General features: G+C 29.2%; 1 long non-coding RNA gene across 7 annotated transcripts; it reads right to left on the reverse strand.

Annotated features, from left to right (window-relative positions):
• Positions 1-11,883: 11,883 nt before the first annotated feature.
• LOC124421392 lies at positions 11,884-15,635 on the reverse strand. Of its 7 annotated transcripts, none has more exons than XR_006941630.1 (3): positions 15,573-15,635; positions 12,261-12,491; positions 11,884-12,195 (listed from the first exon to the last, which is right to left on the reverse strand). It is a non-coding gene; the product is annotated as an uncharacterized LOC124421392 (long non-coding RNA). The 7 variants fall into 7 exon arrangements; XR_006941633.1 differs by having other exon boundaries at positions 12,261-12,481; positions 15,573-15,633; XR_006941629.1 differs by having other exon boundaries at positions 12,261-12,481; positions 15,530-15,629.
• Positions 15,636-19,706: the final 4,071 nt, after the last annotated feature.

Genomic DNA, 19,706 nt, shown 5'->3' on the forward strand with positions numbered 1-19,706 from the left:
TTATGAAATAAAATACATAACAAGTGAGAGTGTTATATTTGGCGGTGCCGAATCTCATATACCTATCATTAAAACGTCTACATTGTAAAATTGTGTACAAAGATTTCATTTTGTATACAACTTATTGATGTCAAATTTCATCGCAATACTCGTATTTCAAGAAACTCGTAAGAAAATACGACTGTGTGTCGCATTTCATCACTTTACTTACACTTTTAAGCCAGTAGTGAAAGTTAAAGCCATTTCCTAAAAGGAACCCCCACAATTGGGTCAATTATGGACCTATCCACATAAAAATTGGGAAATACTTAGATTTCGATGTGTTACAAAAGGAATGAAAAACCTGCCCGAAAATTTAAGATTTTTAGTCATTATTATTTGTATTTTTACTTTATTTTCCTGTATTTTATAAGTTTAGAAAAAACTGTATTTGAAATTTCATTAAATGACCATAAACTAAATAATTTACACATCTTTATTACTATAAGAATAGGTAAACGATGACAAAATTTTTTGGTAAGGCGAGAGTAAAAAATAAATGTATTAGAAAAGTTATTCAGAATTTTGAAAATGAACACTCTCTTTTTGAAAATAATTGGTCCTAAATTTGACGATTGTTGGGTTGATTTAAAAAGAATACAGATGTATTTCCAGTGCATTTCAGAAACTTCAGAAATCTCTACCTCGTATACACAGTCTTTTCATTTTTAGCTCAAATCCAACATTTTATTAATCCACAGTCATGCTCTGTAATTCGTACGTTCATTACTGGCTCTAAAACTACGAATATAGTGACAAAATTCGACACAAATTAGATTCTTACGAGCCAAAATCTCTCTACAATTTTAGTGAGGATATGTCCACAATTAGCCCTACCACATATAGAAGGCCCGATTCAAAAAAGATTACTTTAACTCTCATTACTGGCTAAAAAATACGAATATAGAATCAAAATTTTATACCGTTAAATCCCTCGCGAAAATCTATTCACCAACTTTTATGTGGATAATTGACCCTATTGGGTCCCCTTTCCCTCTATTGGGCCCCCTTCAGGAAATAGCTTTAACGTTCAATACTCACTTATTATACCCTCCACCACCATCAGTGGTGATAGAGGGTATATATCAGTTTGTCATTCCGTTTGTAACACTAAGAAATATTCATCTAAGACCCAACAAAGTATATATATTATTGATCCTTATGAAATTCTGAGTCGATCTAGATATGTCCGTCTGTCTGTCTGTCTGTCTGTCTGTATAAAACACGCTCACGTTAAAACGAAGCAATGGAACTTCACAAAATTCACTCAAAATATTTGTTGTTATCCTAAGCAGTTTGGTATTGAAAATCAGCAAGATCAGTGAAATATTTTCAGAGTTATGAGTAAAAATTTAAGACAACCTCGAAAAAATGGCGATTTTTCACATATTTATTTGTACTTTTTACAAAAACTACTGCAGATAAATTAATGAATTTTATCAGAGATACATTTATTGGTGCCAGAATCAACATTGTTAAAAATCGGAAAAATCGGTTCATAATTTCATATACCTCCCATACAAATATACATATTCCCGGAAAATGTGTTTATTGTTAATAACTTCCGTTACAATATCGATATCTTAACAAAATTTTACAATTTAAAGTCTTATGTCAATACAATTCATATCAAAGAAAAAATTTTTCCATCGGTCCACAATTGGTCATAGCTCCCATACAAAGTACCCCCCCCCCCAAAAAAAAAAAAAAAAAAATCACTTAAACGCGCACAACTCATTACTAAATTCAAATATCTATATTAAATTTGGTACAAGTATTGCCTTATATACAGAAATATTACAATGAAATGTTTTTTTGATCGGTCCATATTTGGTCATAGCGCCCATACAAGGTCCCCTCCCGAAAATCACTTAAACGCACACAACTCATTACTTAATTAAAATATCGCTATTAATATTGTTACAAGTATTGCTCTTATATACTGAAATATTGTAACGAAAGATTTTTCGATCGATCCATATTTGTTCATAGCTTCCATACCAGGTCCCTCCCGAAAATCACTTAAACTCACATAATTCATTACTAAATTAAGATATCCATATAAAATTTGGTACAAGTATTGCTCTTATATGCAGAAATATAACCGTGAAAGTTTTTTTGGATCGGTCCATAATTGGTCATAGCTCCCTTACAAGGTCCCCTCCTGAAAATCAATTAAACGTGCATAACTCGTTACTAAATTAAGATATCGATATTAAATTTGGTACAAGTATTGCTCTTATATACAGAAATATTACAATGAAAGTTTGGCACAAGTGTTGCTCATATACAGAGAAATAATATTGTGAAATGTTTTTCCGATCCGTCAATAATTTATCATAGTTCCCATATGAGGTCCCTTTTAGAAAAACACACATACAAGGTTGCCTTCCGAAAATTAGAAAAAACGCACATAACTCATAACCATATATTTATATCCATACATTTATCAAAAATATTGCTCTTATATACATAAATTCACTATAAAGTTGTTTTACGAACGATCTATATTTGGTCATAGCTCTCATACTAGGTCCAGAAAATAACTTAAATTCACAATATTTTTTTACCAAGTAATGATATAAATAAAGAATTCTGAACTTTTGTCTTTATATACATAATTGGACAAAGCTCCCATACAAAGTCGTTTTACGAAAATCTCTTAAACGCACATTACTTATTACCAGATAAAGCTATTGATACATAATTTGGCAATTTTTGTATACAAAAATTCTATTTCTCCTATACTAGGTCCAGCCCCTAAAAGCGCTTTAACCGTATATAAAGAACATTATCAATTAGTGTTGAACAAAATTTTGTGTATATGTATTTATATTTTGAAAATCTCTAAATCTTTCTCACACATGCATACATGCAAATTACTAAATTTATAATGTTCAATAAATCTTGGAATTGTAATACTTTTAACTTTTGAGAATACTTATTTCTACAAATATTTGATCAATTAGAAAAGTAATAACATAAAAGTGGTTGGTGGAATGTATTTAAGATTCGGCACAGCCGAATATAGCACTCTAACTTGTTTATAATTTTTTATTTGGTGAAATATTTGTGAAAATAAGTTTTCTTATGTTTTTTAATAGAAAGAACATTACAAACGCCATCTTTTGTATGTTATTAACGTCCTAAAATATGATTTAGCGATATTTAATAATTTGTATGTGAGTGAAATGTTTAATAAAGAAGAAAGAAGAAGATAAAAATTTAGCTTGAAAAATTTGCATACTAAACATAAAATAAGCGACTAATATCTTCATGAATAAGGAGATAATTGTTTATAATTATAATTATGATAATGTAACTAGATTAATATTGTGAAAATGGCTTTCGATGGAACGATCGGATAAAAAAATTGACAGTAACATTTCTGAAGTAAAATAAAAAGTTTATTTTTTAAAAACTTTATTTGGTAATGAGTAAAAAGTGTTTACGTAATTTTCGGAAATGAACGAATAATTACGGATGATCGTTAAACAAATTTCAAATATATTTTATGTTTATAAAAGTAATATTTGTGCCAAATTTTGCATGTATATTATTGTTTGGCAATCAGTTTATGCATTTAAGTCTTTTTCTAAAGACAACCTTGTTCGGGAGCTATGAGTTATGTATATGACAAATTGTGGTCCAAACGGAAAAAACATTTGCGTCTATAAATGTGATATTTTTGCAAAATTTTGTACAAATATGAGTTATGGTCGTTGAAGCGACTTTAGGGAGAGAACCTTGTATGGCAGCTATGACCAATTGTAGACCGATCGGAAAAAAACATTTATGTATATAAAAATTAAATTTGTGCCAAATTTTGTAATAATAGTATGGAAGCTATGACCAATTGTGGACCGAAGAAGAAAATTTTACTGTAACATTTATGTATATAAAAGTAATATTAGTAGCAAATTTTGTATAAATATCTCAATTGGGTAATGAGTTTTGAGCGCTTAAGTGATTTTCGTGATGGGACCTTATTTGGGAGTTATGACCAATTGTAGACCGATCGAAGAAATTTTTAAGGTAACATTTATTATATATATATATATTATATTATATATATATATATATATATATATATTATATTATATATATATATATATATATATATATATATATATATATTATATAATATATATATATATATATATATATATATTATATATATACATATTATATATTATATATATATATATATATATATATATAATATATATTATATATATATTATAATATATATATATATATTATAAAAGTAATATTTGTAGCAAATTTTGTATAAATATCTAAATTAGGTAGCGAGTTATGAGCGTTTAAGTGATTTTCGAGAGGAGACCTTGTATGGGAGCTATGACCAATTGTGGACCGATCGGAAGAAAATTTTAAGGTAACATTTATATATATAAAGTAATATTTGTAGCAAATTTTGTATAAATATCTCAATTAGGTAATGAGTTTTGAGCGTTTAAGTGATTTTCGTGAGGGGACCTTGTATGGGAGCTATGACCAATTGTGGACCGATCGGAAGAAATTTTTAAGGTAACATTTATGTATATAAAAGTAATATTTGTAGCAAATTTTGTATAAATATCTCAATTAGGTAATGAGTTTTGAGCGTTTAAGTGATTTTCGGGAGGGGACCTTGTGTGGGAGCTATGACCAATTGTGGACCGATGGAAAATTTTTTCCTTGATTTGAATTGTATTGACATAAAACTTTAATTTGTAAAATTTTGTGAAGATATCGATATTGTAACGGAAGTTATTAACAATAAACACATTTTCCGGGAATATGTACATTTGTATGGTAGGTATATGAAATTTTGAACCGATTTCCGATTTTTAACAATGTTAATTCTGGCATCAATAGATGTATCTCTGACAAAATTCATCAATTTATCTGCAGTAGTTTTTGTAAAAAGTACAAATAAATATGTGAAAAATCGCCATTATTTCGAAGTTGTCTTACATTTTACCCATAACGCTGAAACTATTTCACCGATCTTTCTGATTTTCAATACCATACTGCTTAGGATAACAATGAATATTTTGAGTGAATTTTGTGGACTTTCGTTGCTTCGTTTTAACGTGAGCGAATTTTATACAGACAGACAGACAGACAGACAGACGGACATATCTAGATCGAATCAGAATTTCATAAGGATCAAGAATATATATACTTTGTTGGGTCTTAGATGAATATTTCTTAGTATTACAAATCACCACTGATGGTGGTGGAGGGTATAAAAATACATATTATTTATGGAATGCTGAAATTTCGCGTATGATCCTTAAAATTGGAGAAAAAGTAAGGAAAACTTTTGAGTGTTTTGACATGTTTAAACTTCTCACAAGAGAGTTGAATTCAAACGGAACTCGCAGATGTGAGAGAGTAATTTCCTATATATTATAGTCGGTTATACTTTCGTACAAAATAATAGTTTAAAAAATTACAAACATTTTCATAATAGTGTTGTAAGTATAAATGTATTATTTTACAAATTTTATTTTAAAATTTTTGTTAAAATTTAGTATATATTTTATTTAACAAAATTTTGTATATTCAAAAAAAATTTGTTTATTATTATTATTACCAAAATTAAAAAAAAAATTAACTGTTTTAGATTACATATAAGCTTGAATCTTAGTAGGGTAGAAGGGGGATTATTCGACATGGGGCACATCTGTCAATGGGAATAACTTGAAAGCCGATTAATCCATTTAATCATATTATCAAATTTTGTTTTCATTTATCGACTGTCTATCATCCCTGAAAGTTTGAAGTATAAACTTGACAGATGATGGGAGGCAGACGTGATTAATTGTTTTTCAAAGTTGTGCGAAAATATTTTACTGAGTGTATTTTTTGTGCTAAATTTTTAAGTTTTTGTGATAGAAAAATTATATTGGTTGGTAATAGAATGTCAATAGTAGTGTTTTTTCGAAAACATTATTTGAAGCCCAAAAAAATGTTGAACAAAATTTTGTTAAAATATAGAAAAAATCAGTTATAATTTTTTATTTTTATATTTATATTTTTATTGTCTCTGAAGCTATAAAACTGCGAACGTTTTTTCATGAAATTTACAATGACTACTTTTTCTAATTTCTTGTAAAAAGTTGTGGTAAATACTTGCCTCCAATGACATCACCACGTTACATTAATGACTTAAAATGGTATTCTGTAAATAAATGTTAGCAATTTATCACCTTACATGGTAATGAATGTTTTGTTGGGTAGTTTATTTTTCAGAAGAATTTTGCATTAAATCCTTATTTTTAATTTTGACACTAAAAAACATTTTAACATAATCATAAATTAGTTTAATGATTTTCACAATTATTTACTTAAAGCTGTTCATTTATAGCTTATGATTTTATGGTTTGGAAATTGTAGCCAACCGTTATGAAAATCTATTAAATAAACATATATAGTTTTATTATAGCATCTGGGAAAAAACTAATTTGTTTTAAGGAGTCCATATGTACATATATTAAACTAATCTCGTTTTTATTACTCATAATAAATATAGAGAGTAACACTAAACTACACTTATATACATATTACCCAAAACAAGTTATTTTTGTATAGATTAGTTAATTTAACATTTGAACAAAACTCTAGTTCATATCTCAAAAAAAAAGTTAATTATCAAAAGAATTCATATGAAAAAAACTTTCATCTATAATTGTTCTTAACTTCCATACAAGGATCACTTTCATACAGATTCAACAATGCAAACATGGTATTATATTGCTAAAGCAGTTTTTAGGGCGCTATAAAAATATAAAAGAAAATGGTGTTTGTAAAGTTCCATAAATTTTGCATTTGTAACACATTTAAATCTTGGGATTCTTCTATTCAAAAGCTTAAGAAAACTAATTTTACAAATATTTGATCAATTACAAATCTATTGATATAAAAGTAGTAAAATTTGTTTGTACTTACATTTTTTCATTTAAAAGTTTTTATTTTGGGGGCTTATATTAAATTTCTGTAATCAAATTAGTTTTATTATATATACCACTTCCTAATGTCTTCCAAAAAATAGAACATAAAATTAAGTCTTGAGAATGATTTAAAAAGTAGTAAATTTGGAATGAAATATCACTTCAGTAAATCAGGTCTTTTTCAGTACTTCCATGGAGTGAATTTGACTTTATTTGATTATTTCGCTGAATGGCAATTGAAATTTTAAGGCAATATGGCCTCGCCTATTCGTCTGTATGTCGGTTAAAAGAACGTTGGAAGGAAACAGAAGGAAACATTAGGCTTAAGTTAAAGAAAAATCGTTGAAAACTATAGTGAGCTGATAATATTGACATTCAGTTATAAATACTTTATAATGAATGCATTAATATATGAATATCATATCTTTATTTAAAATTTGTATTTTTTAAACAATAAAAGATTTCGTTAAATTAAATGCATATTCTTCACAAAAAAGTTTAAGCATAAATTTATGCTTATGAACTGCTTTCATTGACAAAAGTTAATAATATTTAAAAAAAAGTTCCTAAATTGTGTGAATTTTTCATATTAATTTTTTGAAACAAAATCTAGAAGCCTTGACCTAAAATATTTCAAATTTTAATCATATTTTTCGTTTTGTTGAAAATGTTCATGAATCGTTGAAAAAAGTAAAAATTGCACATTTTGGGAAAAAAGTTATTGAAGTTCTTATTTATAATGACTTCTTGAAGCCCCTATTTATAACGGCTTTTTGTAGTCCCTATTTGTAATGACTTCTATAAGTCTCTATTTGTAAGCGAGCGTGGTAAGTACCTCTTTAACTCCCTAGTTGTAAGGGAGCGTAGAAGTACTTGCCTGCAATGAAATCACCGTGTTAAAATAATAACTTAAAATGTTAATAAAGAAGTAGTAGAAGTAGTTTTTAACTCATTAATTTTCAATGTAAGTTTTTCCTGGGATATGCTTGTCATACGACGAAATCAACATTTTCTTTAAAAACGAGACTTTACAGTCTCAAAACGGACAATTAAAGAAAAAATAAGCAAAGGTAGCTGGAGGTCTACACTACGCGTCTTCGCGTAAAAGCATTGCGCGCTTTTGATACCTACTTCCCGTTCTACGCTTCAAGTTACATGCTAAGTTTTTAAAGCGTAAATTTTTTGTTTTATTTTTAAAAAAAACTTCACGTTCTTCTACAGCTTTTATTTATTTTTTCATCACTAAACTCATTTTTTATAAAAAGATGGGGGGTATATTGTTTTTGTCATTCCATTTGTAACACATTGAAATATTCGTCTAAGACCCATAAAAGTATATATAGGACCCAGACCTTATTAGATTCTAAGACGATCTAGCCATGTCCGTCCGACTGTCCGTCTGTTTGTCTGTTGAAAACACGATAGAGTCCAAACGGAAGCAGCTAGCCAGCTGAAATTTTGCACAGATACTTATAGTTGATGTAGTTTGTTTGGTATTGAAAATGGGCAATATCGGTCCACAATTTCGCCTAGCCCCCATATAAGGCCCCATTTAGAAAATGACATTATCACCATTAACTAACAAAAGCATCAATAGCGCTGTAATTCGGCACAAGCATGTTTTATCTTTTCATAGAATTTCATAAGGATCGGTCCATAATTGACCCTACCCCCATACAAAGTACCCTTCAGAAAATGACTTTATCGTTCACAACTGACTAACAGAAGCATCAATAGCGGTGTAACTCGGCACAAACATGTTTTATAGGGACATAAATCTTTTCATAGAATTTGATAAGGATCGGTCCATAATTGACCCTACCCCCATATAAAGTCCCCTTCAGAAAATGACTTTATCGCCAATAACTGGCTAAGAGAAGCATCATTAGCAGTGAAATTCGACACAAACATGTTTTATAGGGACATAAATATTTTCATTGAATTTCATAAGGATCGGTCCATAATTGACTTTGTCTTTATCGCTCACAACTGACTAACAGAAGCATCAATAGCGGTGTAATTCGGCACAAATATGTTTTATGGTGATATAAATCTCTTCGTAGAATTTCATAAGGATCGGTTCATAATTGACCCTACCCCCCATACAAAGTACCCTTCAGAAAATGTCTTTATCGCTCACAACTGACTAACAGAAGCATCAATAGCGGTGTAATTCGGCACAAACATGTTTTAGGGGAACATAAATCTCTTCGTAGAATTTTATAAGGATCGGTCGATAATTGACCCTACCCCCCCATATAAAGTCCCCTTCAGAAAATGACTTTATCGCCCATAACTGGCTAACAGAAGCATCAATAGCGGTCTAATTCGGCACAAACATGTTTTATGGTGATATAAATCTCTTCGTAGAATTTCATAAGGATCGGTTCATAATTGACCCTACCCCCCATACAAAGTACCCTTCAGAAAATGTCTTTATCGCTCACAACTGACTAACAGAAGCATCAATAGCGGTGTAATTCGGCACAAACATGTTTTAAGTGAACATAAATCTCTTCGTAGAATTTTATAAGGATCGGTCGATAATTGACCCTACCCCCCATATAAAGTCCCCTTCAGAAAATGACTTTATCGCCCATAACTGGCTAAGAGAAGCATCAATAGCAGTGAAATTCGGCACAAACATGTTTTATAAATCATAAATCTTCTCGTAGAATTTCATAAGGATCGGTCCATAATTGACCCTACCCCCAATATAAAGTCCCCTTCAGAAAATGACTTTATCGCTCACAACTGACTAACAGAAGCATCAATAGCGGTGTAATTCGGCACAAACATGTTTTATGGTGACATAAATCTCTTCGTACAATTTTATAAGGATCGGTCCATAATTGACCCTACCCCCCATATAAAGTCCACTTCAGAAAATGATTTTATCGCCCATAACTGGCTAAGAAAAGCATTAATAGCAGTGAAATTCGGCACAAACATGTTTTATGGGGACATAAATCATTTCGTAGAATTTTATAAGGATCGGTTCATAATTGACCCTACCCCCCATATAAAGCCCCTTCAGAAAATGACTTTGTCGCTCATAACTGGCTAAGAGAAGCATCAATAGCGGTGAAATTCGGCACAAACATGTTTTATGGTCTCATAAATCTCTTTGTAGAATTTTATAAGGATAATTGACCCTATCCATAATTGACCATATCCCACCTATAAGGTCCCTTTCAGAAAACGACTTTTATGCTCATATCTACCTTAAGAAGCATATATATAACAATAATATTCGACATATAAAAGTTTTATGGGAACTAAAATCATTTTCTTAAATTTTATGAGGATAAGTCCATTATTATCTAACCCCCTAATAAGGTGCCCTTTAGACAACGAATTCAACGCTCATTACTACAAAATTCTACATACACAAGTTTCGTGCGAGCCAAAATCTCCCTATCAAATTTTATAAGGCTCGATCCTTATTGAAGTTAAGAATGTCTGTTCTCATTTTCTCCTATCCCTATTATAATGCCCCCATCAGAAAATAACTTTATCGCTAAGAGATGTATCAATAGCGGTGAAATTCAACACAAACATGTTTAATGAGAACTTAAATTTATGCTCATATCTGCTCATAACATATATATAAAGCAATAAAATTCGACATAAAAAAGTTTTATAGGAAATAAAATCATTTAATGAAAATGGATTTATAATTGACCTTACCAAGGTCCCCTTCTAAAAATGACTTTAAGACTTATTACTGACCCAAAAATGTGAGTACATCAGTAAAATTCTACATAAACATGAATGATTTGATGGTGGGTATATAAGATTCGGCATGGCCGAATATAACAGTCTTACTTGTAATTTATTAAAATTGATAAATATATAAAGAATATAAAGTGTAGAAATCAGCTGACATGTTCGTGCGCCGCTTGTGGCTTTTATAAAAGTATAAAGTAGATCTACTTTAAGCATTCTACGTTTTTGTGCTTGTAACTTTCAGCATATAAATACATAGATTCTACTTTTTTAACAGACGCACAGAATGCAAGAAATCGCAGAACACGTGGTGTGGACCTCCAGCTTTAGAACTAGTTATTATTACGAACCTGGTCCTCTTTTTCAGTATTTCACTGTCGTACTCACAACAACACTCTTTAATTATTTTACTGTGCTTCAATTAATAAAGTGGACATTTTCATTTAGTTTTGTTCCAAAAGAAGTGTACAAAATATTAATTAAGTAACTTATGACTTATATACCGCAATTAATGAATAGGAAGAAGGAGAAAATAATAAATAGTATATTACTCAGTATTGAAGTGTATAAATAAATTGTCACCATTGTACGAGTATTTATTTACTTATGTTCGTTTAACCAACAAAACTTATGTTGAATTATAATTTGTTTTGTTTCTGTAGATTAATTTTGTAATTCATTTTCTACTTTGAAACACTTACAAAATACTTATATTAGAAAAGTTTTATTAAAAAAACTTTGTTCTAGAAAAATTAAATAAACTTGTTTCATTATATCAATACTGTATCAAAATTCGAATGTTATAACAATACAAATGATGTTCAACTAAATTGTAATACTAAAATAAAAACTCTTTTCATCAAAGCCATAAATATTAATTTCATTGTTATATCCGTCCATCCTTTTTATAAAGCTTGTGCAATCTGCTCCTACATATTAAAATTTTAAATGCAATATGCCACTAAATTTTATTTTTTTGAATTTTCTCTTTTTCTTTACCGAAGTTTTTATTTTTCTAATTTTTTCTACATTCTTCTACGTTACTTAAAATTTCCAAAAAAAAAAAAAAATTAAAGCTTTGACACAATTTCGTATATACTTACTATTGATTAGTTGTAATTCAATTTAAATGATTACCTATAGAATTATTTATCTTAAATAGAAAATTTATTTGTATTAAAATAAAAGCATAAATGTTACAAATTAAATAAACATTTTTCACAAATAAAATTTTTTGTTACTAAAATTCCACAAAATTTATACATAAATAATAATTTACACGAAGAGCGACAAGATAGACTGTTAAAGAATTATATTAACTGTGAACTGATTTGAACAGAATTTTCAATATAATTTATCCTCTGCTGTTAGGTATGCTGCTGTTACTTTGGAATATCAGAGGTTTTGTACTCCAATTTTATAGTTGCGGCACTATTATTTGAAACATGATAGCGAGTGAATCAATCTGTGTTTAAATGAACAAATTTTAAAATTCTAAATATATAAAATGTAATTTATATTAAAACTTACCAAATCATACAGGCTGAAATAAAAGTAATTTTTACAAGTGGTGTTGAATATGATGTAGCACATAAAACGAAGAAAAGAAAACTACAAGTAGTTGTCCGTGGAATACCAAGTAAGAAGAATTATAAATTACTCTAATAGGGCACCTATCAGAAGCTGTCCGCAAGGATGCATGTTGTTCGTACTAATGATATTTCATTTAAAATTATCTGTAATCTGAAAGACTAAAATATTCTAAGAAATAAAACAAATTGACAATCTTTATATGGCATATATAAGTTTATAACACCAAGAAATATTTATCTGAGACCCAACAAAATATGTATATATGGTATGACCTTATGAAATTCTGAATCGATTTAGTTTTCTCCTTCTGTCTGACTCTGTGGTTAAAGCACGCTTTCTATAAACCTTGAGCAAAAGAAATCAATTAAAATCACCGAAAATATTTACTGTTATCAAAATCAGTTTGATATTGAAAATCAGAAAAATCAGTTTCAAAGTAAAAATTAACTACTTTTTTTAATTTTTAAGTAGTTTTTTTTTTTCAAAATCTACCAAATATATTTCAATGAATTTTATCACACATTTTAATTTTTAAAGGGGACCTTATATTGGGGGTAGGGTCAATTTGATAGGAAGATTTTGGCTCATATAAAACTTTTTTATGTCGAAATTCATCGGTATACTCGTACTTTTAAAACAGATATGTCCGTTAAAGTTGTTTCACTTGTATGGGGCTATCCGAAAACATGGACCGATATTTCCCATTTTCAATACCAAATAAACCTTACTTATAGAGAATATTAATCTTCCCGTGTGGCCCCTATTGTGATTTCAACAGACAGATGACAAACGGACATGGCTAGATTATCTAAGAATTTAATAAGGACCTAGAATATATATACTTTTGTGGATCTATGCCCAATATTTCGATGTGTTACAAAAGGAATGACAAAAACAATATACCCCCATCTTGTTTGATGGTGGGTATAAAAATATGTAATAAAAAACGTATTCCATTTAGTGCGTTAACTTTTTTAACAACCGCGAAAAAATAATTACTTTTTTTGTAATGCTATATACTACTATGATGTTTCTTGTTTTCGTTCTGAAAGTATAACTGTTCAAATCATATACATATATAAGTCAGAAAGAAAGAATAGGCTGATACTACCATACGTATACATATGATAAACAAAACAGTTATACAGCAATAAATAACACCATGCAACAAATTGAGGGTCTGGGGGGTGAAAAAATTTCTTGATAACTTAAAGTACTAGATTAGACTATTAAAGCCCCCAAACCGTACGGCGTTGGTAAGTCAAACTTTTATGTTATTATGTTTATTTAAAGTTCCGCTTTTTAACACTAAGTTTATTAAAAATTGAATTCACTTCAAAAACATATGTTTTGTTTAGAACAACTTTTCAAGGAATATATCTTGCAGATTATTGACCACAAATATTGATTTTTAATGGGTCATTTGAGTCCATTTTGTAAACACTTGTTATGCAAAGATATAAATGTTTATTAGAGTAGGACGACAGTGGTATCATTTAAAAAGCCTTTCGAAAGCGCATTAGTAACTGTAAAATCTCTAATATTCATAAAGCAGCTTCCGTAAAATTATAAAATATTAATAACAATTTAATTTGACAAATTAGTCAAATTTTATTTAATTTCTATGTGATCAAATGAATCTTGTATTTTATTACTTTTTTATATTCGCGTTTTTTTCCATTCTTTTAGAGTCTCAAAATTTTTATCAAACATATTTAATATAGGTATCAAACTTTTACATTTGTCATTAACATTTCTAAAACGTGCAATTATCTTCAAATTAAAATGTTTTCCTCCATCTTTTTATACCAAATGTGCAAAAAATCAAAAATTTTCTTTTTAAAAAAATATTATAGTTTAAAGTTAAAAAAACATGTTTTAAGTATTTAAATATATTTAAAATTTCCGCATTTAACTTATACACATGAAACAGTACATTTCGCAAATTTTTTTTTAAATTGGCTATTTTGTTAGAAGTTTAAATACCATTTTTTCGATTTTCCAAAAAATATTCTTTTATTCGGAAACCGCAAAATTTGGAAATAGATGTTCTTGATTTAGATATTATTCAATGACACTTCGAAAGAGCTTTCATATGATACCCCATTCGTTAATAGTTTTTATTATTTAATATTAAAAATCGCGTTAACCCACTATGAACATTCAATTAGCGATAGCGTAAAAGTTTGACCTAGCAGCTTCGGGGGTTTGAATATACTAATGGCATACTTTCATGAATGTGTGTTATATTGAAATATTAATACCAACGAATTAGGGCTTACATATTATTACTTTTTTGTCAAATTACTGAACTGAACTTTTTCATATTTAATATCGTATTTACTAAAATTATTTTATGATTAAATACCCAGCAGTTCGACAAAGAGTCAATGCATATGAAAAAGACAGTAATTTCCACTAATAGTTACCCACCTAGATGATGGTAATTCGTATGTTTTAGGTCATTCGTCACGAATGTACCCTTTGTAATCGAGAATGAAGACAGTCGTCACTTTAGTGTCCCCTTTGTAAGCGGGAGCGGAGACAGTAGTCTCTTTACTGTCCTCAAGTAACCTAGAGATTATACTCTTAAAAGCGGAGGCAATCGTCTCTTTAATGTCTCTTTGTAGGGTGTACAGTGACGATTGACTTCCTCGTAGGACAAGCCCATGTTAAAATGGTCGGTCACCTGGGTAGTCAGGAGGCTAGGGGCCACCACAAGTGGTAGGTTAAGTGGTCCGTTCGGGACTGTCCCGTCGAACTGCTGGGTAACGTATGCATTCATAAACACAAATACAAAACAAGAACTTAACTTGGGCATTACACGATCAAGTTTTGACATTCAAGTTTCAATTTCTTACCAATACACTCACACTTTTTAAAATTGAAACAAATCTGCTTTTCAATATTTCTTTCTATCTACTGTTTAAATTTTACAATCAATAAATTAATCATTGATTAATTTTTAATTGTTCTTCTGAAAAAGTTCTCTAGACTTAATTTTTTGTATTGTTTTATTCAAAAATATTGTTAATTGTAATATATATAATGAAAATGACATCTTGAAAAGTAAAATTGCCTGCAGCCTACGTCACAGAATCAATTTCAAATGAATTTTGAAAATAAGTTTGTGTGAAAATCTTAAAAAAATAACATTTAGGTGTAACTGCGGAGTAAGTAATATTTTATGTACATTTTAATATTACATTTTTAATTTATTATTTTATTATTCATAATAATATCACACACATTTTATAAATTATATTTTTATAAATCTTCCGTGTACCAATTAGATTTTTGTAAACGTATTGAGTTACCGTTAAGTACTAACATTTTCTTAAAAATATTTGCTACATAATCATTCTCATTGCTGTTATTATTACAGTTTGTGTGTGTGTTTTTTTTTTGTGGAATCCTTAATTTCTTCGTTTTTTGCTTTTATACTAGATTTTCAATGTTAAAAATATTCTTTGCATTACAGCTGTTCTGAGCTTCTGCTAGAAATGTGTAAGTAAACATGAATTCATCAAATATTGTTAACAGTTTGTTATAAAGAGAAAATGTTATGGAGTGTGGATGTTGTCATAGTTCCACAAATAAATTTATTTATGGGAGCTTAGTTACATTATGTATGTAAGAATATTTTAAATGTTAATGTTTGACCTATATACAAAAATTAATGTTTATAAACATCTCGTAATGTTGAAAAAGTATTGAAAGTTAACTCAAGACTCTAATTGTGTACATGTATATGCATCTGGTGCATATACTTATAAATCTGAGGGTTTTCCTGCTCGTGAACATGCAGCGTAAAGCTGTCCATGTGAAAAACATGGATTTTCTAGATTAAGTCCACAAACTTCCAAGGACTGACCTTCAGTTTTATTAAACGTCATTGCAAATGCTAAGCTAATATGCTTAAAATGGAATGGCATATCCGATGTGGTCACTTGTGGTTACTTGTACAAAATTTGGGTACACTATAGTGGCACCTCGCTCATTTGAAATTTCAACATAAAAAGTAGGAAGATGTTGTGAAAATTTTAAGAAAATCGGTTTAGCCGTTTATTTAGTCGCATATAAAAACATACAAACACACATTCATTTTTAAATATATAACAAGTAGGAAAGTATAGTCGGGCATGACCGACCATATAATACCCTACACCATGAGTATATATTTTAAATTTTTATTTTTTTAAAGAAACTTTTACGTTGAATATTACCATAATTCCAAAATATTTAAGCAATTTATTGATAAAAAAACTAAAATTTCTAAATGAGGCTTTATATAGGTCAAATATGGGCCGATCCTTACGAAAATCTGCAGTGTCATTTATACTTATATAGAACTTATTTTGACGTAATTATGGCATAAAAAGTACAAATCGAGAGGTACGGTTGTATGGGGGCTAGGTGAAATAATGGACCGATTTCAATCATTTTCAATAGGCTTCGTCCCTGTGCCAAAAAACATGCTTGGTCCAAATTTCATCAAATTATCTTGAAAATTGCGGCCTGAACCTTGCGCACAAGGTTAACATGGCCAGCCAGCCAGCCGGACAGACGGACATGTCTTAATCGACTCAAAAAATGATTCTGAATCGATACACTTCAAGGTGGGTATTGGACCAATATTTTTGTATGTTACAAACATCAGCACAAACGTATAATACCTCCCCCACTATAGTGGTGTAGGATATAAATAGAAGATATATAGCTATACCGAATGTGCTTTGCTACCCTTAAAGCAATATAAATAAAAAACTCACTTCAAGATTTTAAAAAGTTTTAACTATAATAGTTTTCTAGATTAACAATTTGTTACATATGAGATATGCCAAGCAAATTATTGCAAGTTCGCCAATTTCTTGAATTATCTAACAGTTTTCATGATATACGAAATTTTGTATTTAATTCATATATGTAGTGCCAAGCCCCCCATTGAAAGTCTACCTGTTATTTTCTAAATGTTCACATTAATGTCAAAGTTATTCATTTAAAATTTGAAAATTATAGCTTTTAGATATATGATTTTTCTATTACTTCATGAAAATCCGCCCACTTTTTATTATAAATAATCAACACTAAAGTGGCTCCGACAAATTTTGGGGACTCTAACTGTTATATTATCTCAAATATACGAATTTTATATTTTCTTAATATGGAAGTGGCTTCTCGCCAATTAAATTTCAGAGTAAAAAGTATTACCTATTCCATACATACAGGATTACGCTGTGAAATTCGGTTCAGCCGATTAGTAGTCTATAATGTTACATATACAAACACACAATAAGTATACACTATCGGACAATATAAAGTGCAAAAGTACTCATGCATATTTTTTCAGCGAAAAATCGGTTAAATGATTATTGAAAATGGATTTTTTTAAATCATTTAGTTTATATACAATGCTACAAAAATAACAATAAAACTAAATTATTGCACTTAAAATTTTTCTGTACAACATCTAAAATTAAAATAAATTCACTTTTTTGTCGGACAAAATAAAGTGTAAATTTTATATACCACTATTTAAATTTCTTGTATATCAAAATTTTTTATCTATTTTGGTTCTGATTTTAATATTTGTATCTACTTAATCCATTTTGGTAATTTTGTTCTCCATTATTATTCGCAATCGATAATTTTCAAAAAATACTTTTTTGATCACTATTTCATCGAAACTTTTTGATAAATTATGGTCCAAAATAATCTATTGGAGCGGTGCTCTGATCAACTAATTTCTTTTTTCAGTGATTTTTCCTATAGTAATGTTATTTTTTAACTTAATCAAGTGCTTAAGCTTATTATCTTGCCGAAATATAAAGTCGCCCAAGTCCATTTCGAAGGCACTGGTCTTTAGATTTGACTGTAATATGCTCATATAGTGTTCATTGGAGCTTTTTGAATAAATTTCACCTAGGTTTCCCATACCTAACGTTAAAAATTGGACACATACGAAGAGTCAACTGACCGATACCTTCAATCTTTCAACAACATATTTAAAATCTTAAAAATTTTTTCGATTTTAGTATTTAATTTGGTATTTTTTAGCTCAAATTTACGTAGTTGGTCAGATGAGTACCAATTTCTATCGAAAATTTTGAAATGTCGACAATGAGTGTAAATAAACCCTTCAATATTTAAAATTTTAAATACAATACCCAATACAATACAACTTTAAGAGCGAGAATCTTAGTGAAAATGGAGTAAGCAATAACAAATGAGCAATACACGAGCGTATTTAATAAAAATTTTGAAATAAGTAAATGCCGTAAAATGTGTTTGGGAGACTTAATGCCTCAACCGATTCATGACTTCAAACACACGACTAAGATTAAAAACCTTATTATAAGAAAAAAATTTGAATGACCTGCTCAGAGCATCGCCCTAAATCTAATAGATTAATATTTGACCACAATTGATCACAAAATTCCGCTGAAATAGCGAACAAAAACGGATTTCTTTTGAAAATAATAGTGTGGGGGAAAACAAGGGAAAGCGATTGCGAATAATAATGGTAAAAAATTACAAAAATGGCTTGAGTAGATCCAGATATTCAAATCAGAACCAAAATAGATAAAAAATTTTGATATACATAAAATTAAAATAATTATATATAAAATTTACACTTTATTTTGTCCGACAATGAAGTGAATTTACTTTAATTTTAAATGTTATACAGAAAAATATTAGGTGGGATATATACATGGTCCCCTCCCGAAAATCACTTACCCGTTCATAACTCTTTACCTTAATAAAATATTTATACAAAATTAGCCACAAATATTACTCTTATCTACATAAATGTTACCGTAAATTTTTTATCCGATCGGTCCAAAATTGGTCATAACTCCCATACGAGGTACCTCCCGAAAAATCACTTAAACAACCATAACTCATTACCTAATTTAGATAATTACACAAAATTTGCCACAAATATAACCTTTAACTAAAGAAATGTTACGATATTTTTTTTTCCTGATCTGTTCATAATTGGTCATAGCTCACATACAAGTTCCCCTCCCGAATAACTCATTACTAAATTAGGGCATACATATAAAATTTGGTACAAGCTTATATGCACAGAAATATTACTGAGAAATTTTTTTCTGTTCGGTCCTTAACTGGTCATGGCTCCCATACAAGGTCCCCTCCCGAAAATCTCTTAAACGCGTATAATTCATTACTAAATTAAGATATTCATATTCAGTTTGTCAGAAGTATTGCTCATATAAGGAGAAATAATCCTGTGAAATTTTTTTCCTATCCTATAGCAAAAATATTGCTCATATTTATATATATAAATATCTGATATACATAAATTACACTATATAATTCTTTTACAACCGGTCGCTATTTGGTCCGGTGACTTAGATT

The sequence above is a fragment of the Lucilia cuprina genome, chromosome 2, assembly GCF_022045245.1.
Source record: "Lucilia cuprina isolate Lc7/37 chromosome 2, ASM2204524v1, whole genome shotgun sequence".
Taxonomy (NCBI): domain Eukaryota; kingdom Metazoa; phylum Arthropoda; class Insecta; order Diptera; family Calliphoridae; genus Lucilia; species Lucilia cuprina.